At 43.3% G+C, this 9,001-nt stretch overlaps 1 pseudogene; it reads right to left on the bottom strand.

The window, feature by feature from the left end:
- Positions 1-1,826: 1,826 nt before the first annotated feature.
- On the bottom strand, positions 1,827-5,454 carry LOC110804956 (uncharacterized; annotated as a pseudogene).
- Between the last annotated feature and the right edge of the window lie 3,547 nt (positions 5,455-9,001).

Genomic DNA, 9,001 nt, shown 5'->3' with positions numbered 1-9,001 from the left:
CAGTGCGTCAAAGGAAGGAAGGATTGGAGAAACAACGGACTCCTCCGGAAAGAAAGATAAAGTGGACCGAAAAACCCCACGAGTAAATGGCACATGTGGGCCCTCTCAAAAGGGCATGATACCAACTCTCCTGGGCACAAGAGAGAACGTCCGCAGGAAAGGGAATATTTTGAGTATAACACAGATCTTCTCACAATACTAAAAGACGTCGGGACAAGGTTTGACCTTGAACGGCCTTTCCCCATGAAATCTCCTGCTGAGAGTCGAGATCCCAAGTTATATTGCCAGTTCCATGAAGACATAGGACATGAAACTAAGAATTGTAGAAGCTTGAAAAGGGCTTTAGACGGCCTAGCCTCCAAAGGACACCTCAAGAACTACTTACAGAAGAATGCTCATGGTTTTGGAAAAAACCAATACAAAAAGAACAAGTCACCTACCTCACCTACGGAGGGACAACACAGCGATGGAGGGTTTGTAGCTGTCATATCTGGAGGACCAGCCGCTGGAGGACCCACCATGAGAGGACAGAAAGATTATGCTTGCCGCCTAGGACAAGTACTGCTGTCAGCAAAATCACCCGTGGATCCATTCCCACGGATAGAGATATGTGAGTCAGATGGTGGACGGATAGCCACTCCGCATGATGATCCTCTTGTGGTCGAATTCAAGATATCCAACATGAGAGTTAAACGCTTTCTAATAGACACGGGAAGCTCGTCCGACATAATGAGTCTAGAATGCCTCAATCGCCTAGCGCATGATCCCGAAACCATCGAAAGAATTCACTATCCCATCATTGGTTTCGGAGGGAGCACCATTCACCCTGTGGGCGTCATAACTCTGCCGGTTCGAATTGGGGATAGGAAAAATGGACGAAGGATGGAGGTGGACTTCCTGATTGTTAAAGACTTGACTGCATACAATGTCATCTTGGGACGACCCACCTTGAACAAGATTAAAGCTGTAGTCGTCACCCATCTGATGCTTTTGAAGTTTGTGTGCAATGATGGAGTGATAGGCACCATACATGGAGATCAACAACAGGCTAGGAACTGTTATCTGACGACCCTCAAACCGTCAGCATGGAAGCAAGATTCTGCCGAAGTCAGAGGCAAAAGAAAGCATGAAGATGAACCGCAAGTCGCCAAGGAGATTAAACCCGTCCAAATAGAAACGGTTAAGATTGAAGAAAGTGGCTAAGAATAGAATATCATTAAGTTAACTATTGTACCCAGAGCCTACAAACCGCCTAGCTATTGTACTACAGCCCACAAAACGGCCTGTAAATGCCCGCCTAAGACGCGGTGAATTTAGCTTGCAATTTAGTAAATGAATATTTTCTTATCTGACAAATGCAAGTCTCAGTTAAACCCTTCAAAAACAATAAGGGGTGAAGAAACCCACAAGAAAACAATCTCTAAATAGTGGCGTCAATATTTACTAAATAAACGTTGACCCTAAAAATACCCAGTGCTAATAAACACAAAGGGTTCAGATATCCAACATGACGCCTCCTCCTTGGAAGGCGCCCAAAAAAAAGAGAAGATTCAACAAGAGCAAACATTCAAACATGAGACCTCCTCCTTGGAAGGTGTCTAAAAAGACTAATCGACTGACGGCCTGAGAAATGGCCTAAATTAGCGCCTCAAATTAGGCTGATCACCTAAAACACTGAGGTTCCCGTCCATCAAATAGACCCATAAAGAATTCCCAAGAAATCAGTAACGAACTGAAATGGTAACCGGCCGAATAAGAGTGACAATTGGAGAGATTTGAACTTTTCGTGAAACAACCAGCAGTGCCAGAATATTATAGCGCTTTGATCAGGAGCGCTTCTTATTTCCTGGCGCTAGCTGGATGGAGGGGATGATACCGTCATGGATGAAGGTGATGGTCAAGGTGACGGTCTTATGCTAACAATTGGAACCAAAGCTGATTTAGGTTCGATGACTCATTTTGTATGCATGGTGACTTGGATTGAGTGAGTTGTTTGATGGTCCGTTTAATCAAGTGCGTTTGATGGTCCGTTTAATCAAGTGCGTTTGATGGTCCGTTTAAGCTTATCTTTATTTGTTTTCTTTTAATTCAGTTTAATAAGGGGACAATTGTTTTAATCCCATTGAAATTCAGTCTTGTACTTAGCTTTAAAATTTGCTGTTTGTAAGGAGGGTTTTAAGCCTTTGTAACCTCCAAATTGGTGACTGAATTAGGAGGCTTTTAGAGCTTTGTAACCACCGGTTTTAAAGGCTCTTAAATGGCTTTTAAATGGCTGTTTAAAGCTCTTTAACCACCGGTTTTTAGCTGAGTGTTTAGGCTATTTATAGCCAGCTTGTTTAATGGAATAAAACAACCAATTTTGAAGAATAAACACTAGTTTTCAGTTTACTTTGAATTATTGATAAATAAACACTCGTAAAAATCAAATTCAAGATAGAGCGAATGTTTAATTTCAAGGACATTGATGATGAGAAGCATTGTAAGTATGCAATATTGAAGCTAGGACGAGGAGCTTCATTGTGGTTCGAAGGACTGAAATCCAGGAGAATTCGTGATGGGAAGGAGAAAATCACCTCTTGGGAGTCTTTGAAACGTAAGCTACGTATAAGGTATGTGCCAACAACTCATAGAATAACAACTTATCGTAAAATTGCTGAATTGAGGCAAGGGAAAATGAGTGTGGCTGAATATATTGATGAGTTTGAATAGTTGTCCTTAGTGGGGGAAATTGAGGAGATTGAAACAAAAACTGTCTAGATTTTTAAGGGGTTTAAACTACAATATTTCCAATACCGTAGACCTTTATCCATATTCTGATTTTGATACTCTTTGTGGACTTTGTTTAAAATTGGAAAACCAAGGGGAAGCAAAATATGGGGGAGGGTAAAGTATGGATGGTAAGGCCAAGGCTTGGTCTAAATCCGAACCTATTTTGAAACCAAACACATCACCTAGTACCGTAGGTTCAAGTAATTCTACGGCTACCCCAAAATTAGTTAACTCAACCAAAGAAATAAGTCTGTCCAAGGTGCGTTGTTTTAAGTGTCAAGGGTTTGGGCATTATCAAAATGCGTGTCCAAATAAACGGGAAGTGGCCTTGAGAGAAGCCGTTGAATGCCGTGAGGAGTTGTTGGAAGAGGAGAAGAAGTTGGGCGACGTATTTGTGTTTGATGAGAGTGGCGATAAAGAGGAGGAGGAGGGGTATGATTCACAATGTTGGTTACATCGCCTAACATTTTAGGCCAAAAGAAATGCTCTCTCAAAATCTCCAAGGTCTTGGCTATGCCAAAGTGACTAGCCAATCCTCCACCATGAACCTCATGAACTAGTAGCTCACGAATTGAGTGCTTGGGAATACAAAGACGATTGCCTTTGAAAAGACACCCATCTTGCAACATGTACTCTCCATAGGCACCAACTGCACATTTCTCAAAGGCCACTCTAAAGTCACCATCATCACGATAGTAGTCTTTGAAAGTCTCAAACCCCAATAGACGAACATGAAGTGTAGCAAGCAAAGTATATCTCCGTGATAATGCATCATCCACCACATTGCCCTTGCCATCTTTGTACTTCGAAGAAAAATGAAAGGATTGCAAGAACTCAACCCATTTAGCATGCCTTGGGCTCAATTTTTGTTGCCCATTAATATACTTCAAAGATTCAAGATCAGAATGCAAAACAAAGTGGCTAGAACGCAAATAATAGCATAGAACTCTTTATCATAAGTGCAATAATTCAAACGAGCACCCGTAACTTTTTCGAAAAAAATCTATGGGACGCTTACCTTGGATCAAAACAGCACCAATTCCCAAACCACTAGCATCACTCGACCTCGAAAGGTTGAGAAAAATCTGGCAGTGCCAAAATAGGAGCAGCACACAAACGCTCTTTAATCACATCAAACGCCTTTTGAGCGTCCTCTCCCCATACAAAAGCACCTTTCATCAAGCAACTAGTATAGGACTAGTAATGGTACTGAAATCACGAATAAAACTTCTATAAAACGAAGCAAGGCCATGAAATGAACGCACCTCACTTATAGTTTTAGGACTAGGCCATGAATTGATAGCCTCGATCTCGGACTGATCCACGGACACTCCATCCTTCGCAACCACATAGCCCAAGAAAACCACATTGTCAACAAGGAATGAACACTTCTCTAGCTTCCCATAGAGATTTTGAGCTCTACGGGTTTCAAAAACATCCATCAAATGAATCAGATGCTCCTCTTCGTTCTTACTATACACCAAGATGCATCAAGATATACCACAACGAATCTGCCCAAAAATGATTTAAGCACTTCGTTCATTAGCCTCATAAACGTACTAGGAGCATTAGTGAGACCAAATGACATGACGGTTCATTCATACGAACCATGCTTTGTCTTGAAAGCCATTTTCCACTCATCTCCTTCACGCATCCGAATCTGATGATAACCACTCCGCAAATCAACTTTTGAGAACAACTTCGAACCATGGAGTTCATCTAACATATCATCAAGTCTCGAAATTGGAAAACGATACTTGATGGTAATGTTATTCACAGCCCTACTATCAACACACATTCGCCATGTCCCATCTTTCTTAGGCACAAGCAATACCGGAACAGCACATGGACTCCAACTTTCTCTCACATAGCCTCGATTCACAAGTTCATCATTTGCTTTTGCAACTCCTTTGTTTCCTCCGGATTGCAACGATAGGCAGCCTTATTAGGCAAAGAAGTTCCTGGAATAAGATCAATTTGATGTTCAATACCACAAATAGGAGGCAGACCTGGTGGTAATTCATCGGGAAATACATCTTTGAACTCAAACAGAAACTCGGCAATGGGACTGCCTTCTTTCCAATTTTGGCCTTTGATTGGACTCTCCTTAGCCACGAGCAAATATACCAACTCTCCATGATCTAGAGCTTGCTCAATTTCTTGTTCACTAGCCAACATGGTGAGATTCTGCTTCTTTTTTTGCTTGAGATGACATAGGCTTTAGCACAATTTTCTTGCCTTTGTCTCTCAATTCATACTCGTTGCTTCTTCCTTTATGAACCACGTCCCTATCAAACTGCCAAGGACGACCTAACAAAATATGACAAGCATCCATAGGAATAACATCACAAAGAATCTCATCCACATACGAACCCATAGTGAAACCAACCCTTACTTGCTTCGACACCTTCACACTACTACCATCATCTAGCCAATGGAGTGCGTATGGCCTAGGATGGGCAGTAGTGATTAAGCCTAATTTTGACACCATTTCACTAGAAGCAACATTGGTACAACTCCCCCCATCAACAATCACACTACACCACTTATCCTTCACTAGACATTTCGTATGAAATAACTGATCTCGTTGGTCCAAATCAGTAGGTTAAATCTGAGTTTGTAGCGCTGTCAGAACCAGATTTGTGTCATAAATTGGAGCCTCATATCCCTCTTCCTCCTCTTCATGATCACTCTCATCAAATACAAACACGTCCAAAACAAAGAAAAGGTTAAACTATAATCAATAATTCAAAGTAAACTGAAAACAAGTGTTTATTCTTCAAAATTGGTTGTTCTATTCCATTCAACAAGCTGGCTATAAATAGCCTAAACAATAAGCTAAAAACCGGTGGTTACAAGAGCTTTAAACAGCCATTTAAAAGCCATTTAAGAGCCTTTAAAACCGGTGATTACAAAGCTCTAAAAGCCTCCTAATTCAGTCACCAATTTGGAGGTTACAAAGGCTTAAAATCCTCCTTACAAACAGCAATGTCCCAAGTTTCAAGAGCCGCCGCGGGCTGGCTAATTCTTACGTACAAGGGAGCTTGTCGGACGGTGATGGGGAAGGCGTCTAAATGGCATCACTGGAGGAAGAGGTGGGTGGTCATCAAAACCACAAATCTGGAGATGTGCGAGCGGATGAGGCGTTGGAACATCAAGCCCAACTTGGTTGGAAACGGCAGCTCTTTCCCTCCAGTCTCCGCCGATCTCTGGGAACGGATCTCGTCGTTGTTCAAGGCCAAGCCACTCGTCATTAAGGACAAGACGGCCTACTTACCCGAGGGGTGGTTGCCTCATCTGGATCAACTGGGCGATCCCGTTTTCCTCTCGGCTGTGGGCTTGTGTCCGTATATGCCGAGAGGTAATGTATCTATACTTCCATTCCTTCACTGTTTTATCAAAACTGTACTAATGTCTTTATTTGTTTTTTCAGACGAGGCCATGGATAAGATGGATGATGCCTCCAAAGGCCAAGTGGATATGCCGTCCTGGTTGGCGAAGGTACTCGACGCCAGCACCTATAAGGCTTGGCAGCGTCAGCAGGCGGCCGAGCAAGCCATCCCAGAGCAAATGGCTCCCCTCTTGCTGAGGAGAAGGTATTGATCGAACCTTCCTATGTAATTCCCTTTATTGTTTGCAACTTATATGTTTTCATTTCTTCAGAAGACAAGGAAGGCGGCCACGGACGCGACTCCTTCTTCTAAGCGCAGGGCTGGCGGCACAGGGAAACCCGTCTTCAAGTCAGTGGCTTCGAAGGCTTCTAAGGGGTTTGCCGTCCCCAAGGCTGCATCCGCTTCTCCTAGCTTCCAGAAAGCTGGTGAGACGGCTGATCCTCTTGCGGGGATTCCTAAAGTCGTCCGCCGAAACATCCCTTTTAAGACGGCGGAAAGAGCTAGGAATTCTGGGGTAAGTTTTACTCCAACATCGTAACCACCTGCCGTTCCTCGTTTAGCAGTCTCTAGTTTCCCCCAGGGATTCTAAGGCCGTTGTTTTTCCCATAGAAATTCCCGATCCTCAGAAAGACAGCTTCATCGAAAAAACCATAACTATACTTAACAACGAAATACTAGAAAAAGCCCATATACGCCGAAGATTTTTTGTTGCCGTCGGAAAAAATAAAAGTCCAGCTCCTATTAACAAGGGAACCGGAAGTGGAAGGAAAGGTATGATCCATGCATATTGGTATATATGTTCCATAATAGAATAGAAATTTTTTATATTTAATTAATTTATATTTTTTGATTTACGATTCACCGATGCTGAATTGTACCAGATCCCTTCTTCAGGCGGGTTCAATTCTCATGACCGCAGGAAGATAATGACGTTGATGCGCAATGCCATTCCTCCCCAATATGCTGAGACTCTCCCCGAGGCGGCCGAGAATATGCTTGCCGCCATGCAGTCCTCGGCACTGGACGTGAGTTTCATTATGCCTTTATTTTTTTACACACTCGTTTCTCTTTGTTTGACTCTTGCTATTTTTGTGCAGATGTTCGTTCTGCTGGACTCACTGAAAAAGTGGCGCACTGCTTTAGTGCATGAAGAAGCTCGACACCGTCTTCTGGCCAGTCAGTGTGGCGACCAGCATTTTGCTGAGCTGGAGAAGCTTCGCTTCGACAGGCGGGAGCAGATTGACGCTGTGACTACCGCCCTGGCCTCCCAAAATGCTGCGAACACAGCTCGTCTCCTGCAAATTGATCAGAACTTTTCTGAAATGGAGGACCTTTCCAAGAAATCAAGGAGAAAGAAGCTGAGTTTTCTCGTCTTCAGACTCAGTTTAAGGAGTTGGAGGTCCAGCTGGAGGCGGCTAGCAAGGAGGTTGCTTCGTCATAGAGCGTTCTCGACCAGTCGGCCATGCTAGGTGAGAAATCAACCCGAAGGGGTATGGAGCTTGCATGGAATGCTGAATTTGCAAGTGAACGTCCCTTTAGCTGGTTCGAGTAGTTCCTCACTTATCAGATTGAGGTGGAGAAGGCTCAAAAGGAAGGACGCACTCCTCCTGAGTTTGTACCCAGCGAGGATGAGGAATGAGCTCCTACGCGTCTTGTATTTATTTTGAACATGTTTTCGTGACGCCTTTCTTAGTGGCTTTGTGCATAATTTTTGTAATTATGACTAACTTTTTGGGAATGACATGGCGTCTTTTGAACGTCTTATTGCTTTTTAGCTTTTGTCATCATTTTTTTTGCTATGATTATGTCTGACGCCTCCAACTTGAGACGTCAGATGTCTGCCCTGGTCTTTTTGTCGAGGTCTTTTGCTACTTTATATAGCTATGTGTTAGAAATGTGTAACCCCTGTGTTCTAGGTGGTCAGCCTAGTGAGGGTGCTAATCTGGGCCACTTCTTAGGCCTTTAAACGACTAATCTTTTTTTGGGAGAGCGTTAGTTTGCATTTCTCCGAGGAATTTGATAACATATTTGCCATAAGGATTTCCCAGCAAGGCCGGCTTGCAGGGAATTTTTCATTTAATGTTTAAAACATGCTACATGGTGCGTCTAGGTTCTAGACGTCTTTACAAAGCATATAATCAAGATAAGTGTCTATCTAGAAAAAGTACTTCTTGAGGTTATCCGCATTCCATGTACGCAAGATCGGACGTCCCTGCATGTCCTGGATCCGGTATGTTCCGTCTCGAACCTCCTCGTAAATCTCATACGGACCTTCCCAAGTAGGGGTGAGTTTCCCTTGTTCATTGGCGCGTCCGGCGGCTTCCATTTTCCTAAGTACAAAATCTCCAACTTTAAGTATTCTTCTAGAAACCCTTTTGTTGTACTCCCTCGTCATTCGGAGTTTGTATAGCTGTTGTCGTAGAGCCGCGTTCCCTCTGGTTTCTGGTAAGAAATCCAAGGCCGCCTTCATCATTTCCCAATTGGCATCTTCATTAAACAACATGACGCGCAGGGTTGGTTCACACATTTCAATGGGTAGGACTGCTTCAGCCCCATAAGCTAACAAGAATGGTGTTTCTCCTGTGGAATTTTTTGCCGTGGTCCGTATAGACCATAAAACATTGGGTAACTCGTCGGCCCATAAACCCTTTGCCTCATCAAGCTTCTTCTTCATCCCTTCAGAGATGATTTTGTTGAATGCTTCTACTTGTCCGTTAGCTTGGGGGCGTCCTACTAATGCAAAACATGCTGTGATACCATGGTCAGCCAACCAATCTTCCAATTTGGGCGTCTTGAATTGTGGCCCATTGTCGAAGACAATAGACTGAGGCACGCCAAAT

Source organism: Spinacia oleracea, chromosome 4 (assembly GCF_020520425.1).
Source record: "Spinacia oleracea cultivar Varoflay chromosome 4, BTI_SOV_V1, whole genome shotgun sequence".
NCBI lineage: Eukaryota > Viridiplantae > Streptophyta > Magnoliopsida > Caryophyllales > Amaranthaceae > Spinacia > Spinacia oleracea.
The sequence above is the reverse complement of the archived record's forward strand: the minus strand, read 5'-3'. Positions and strand labels throughout refer to the sequence as shown.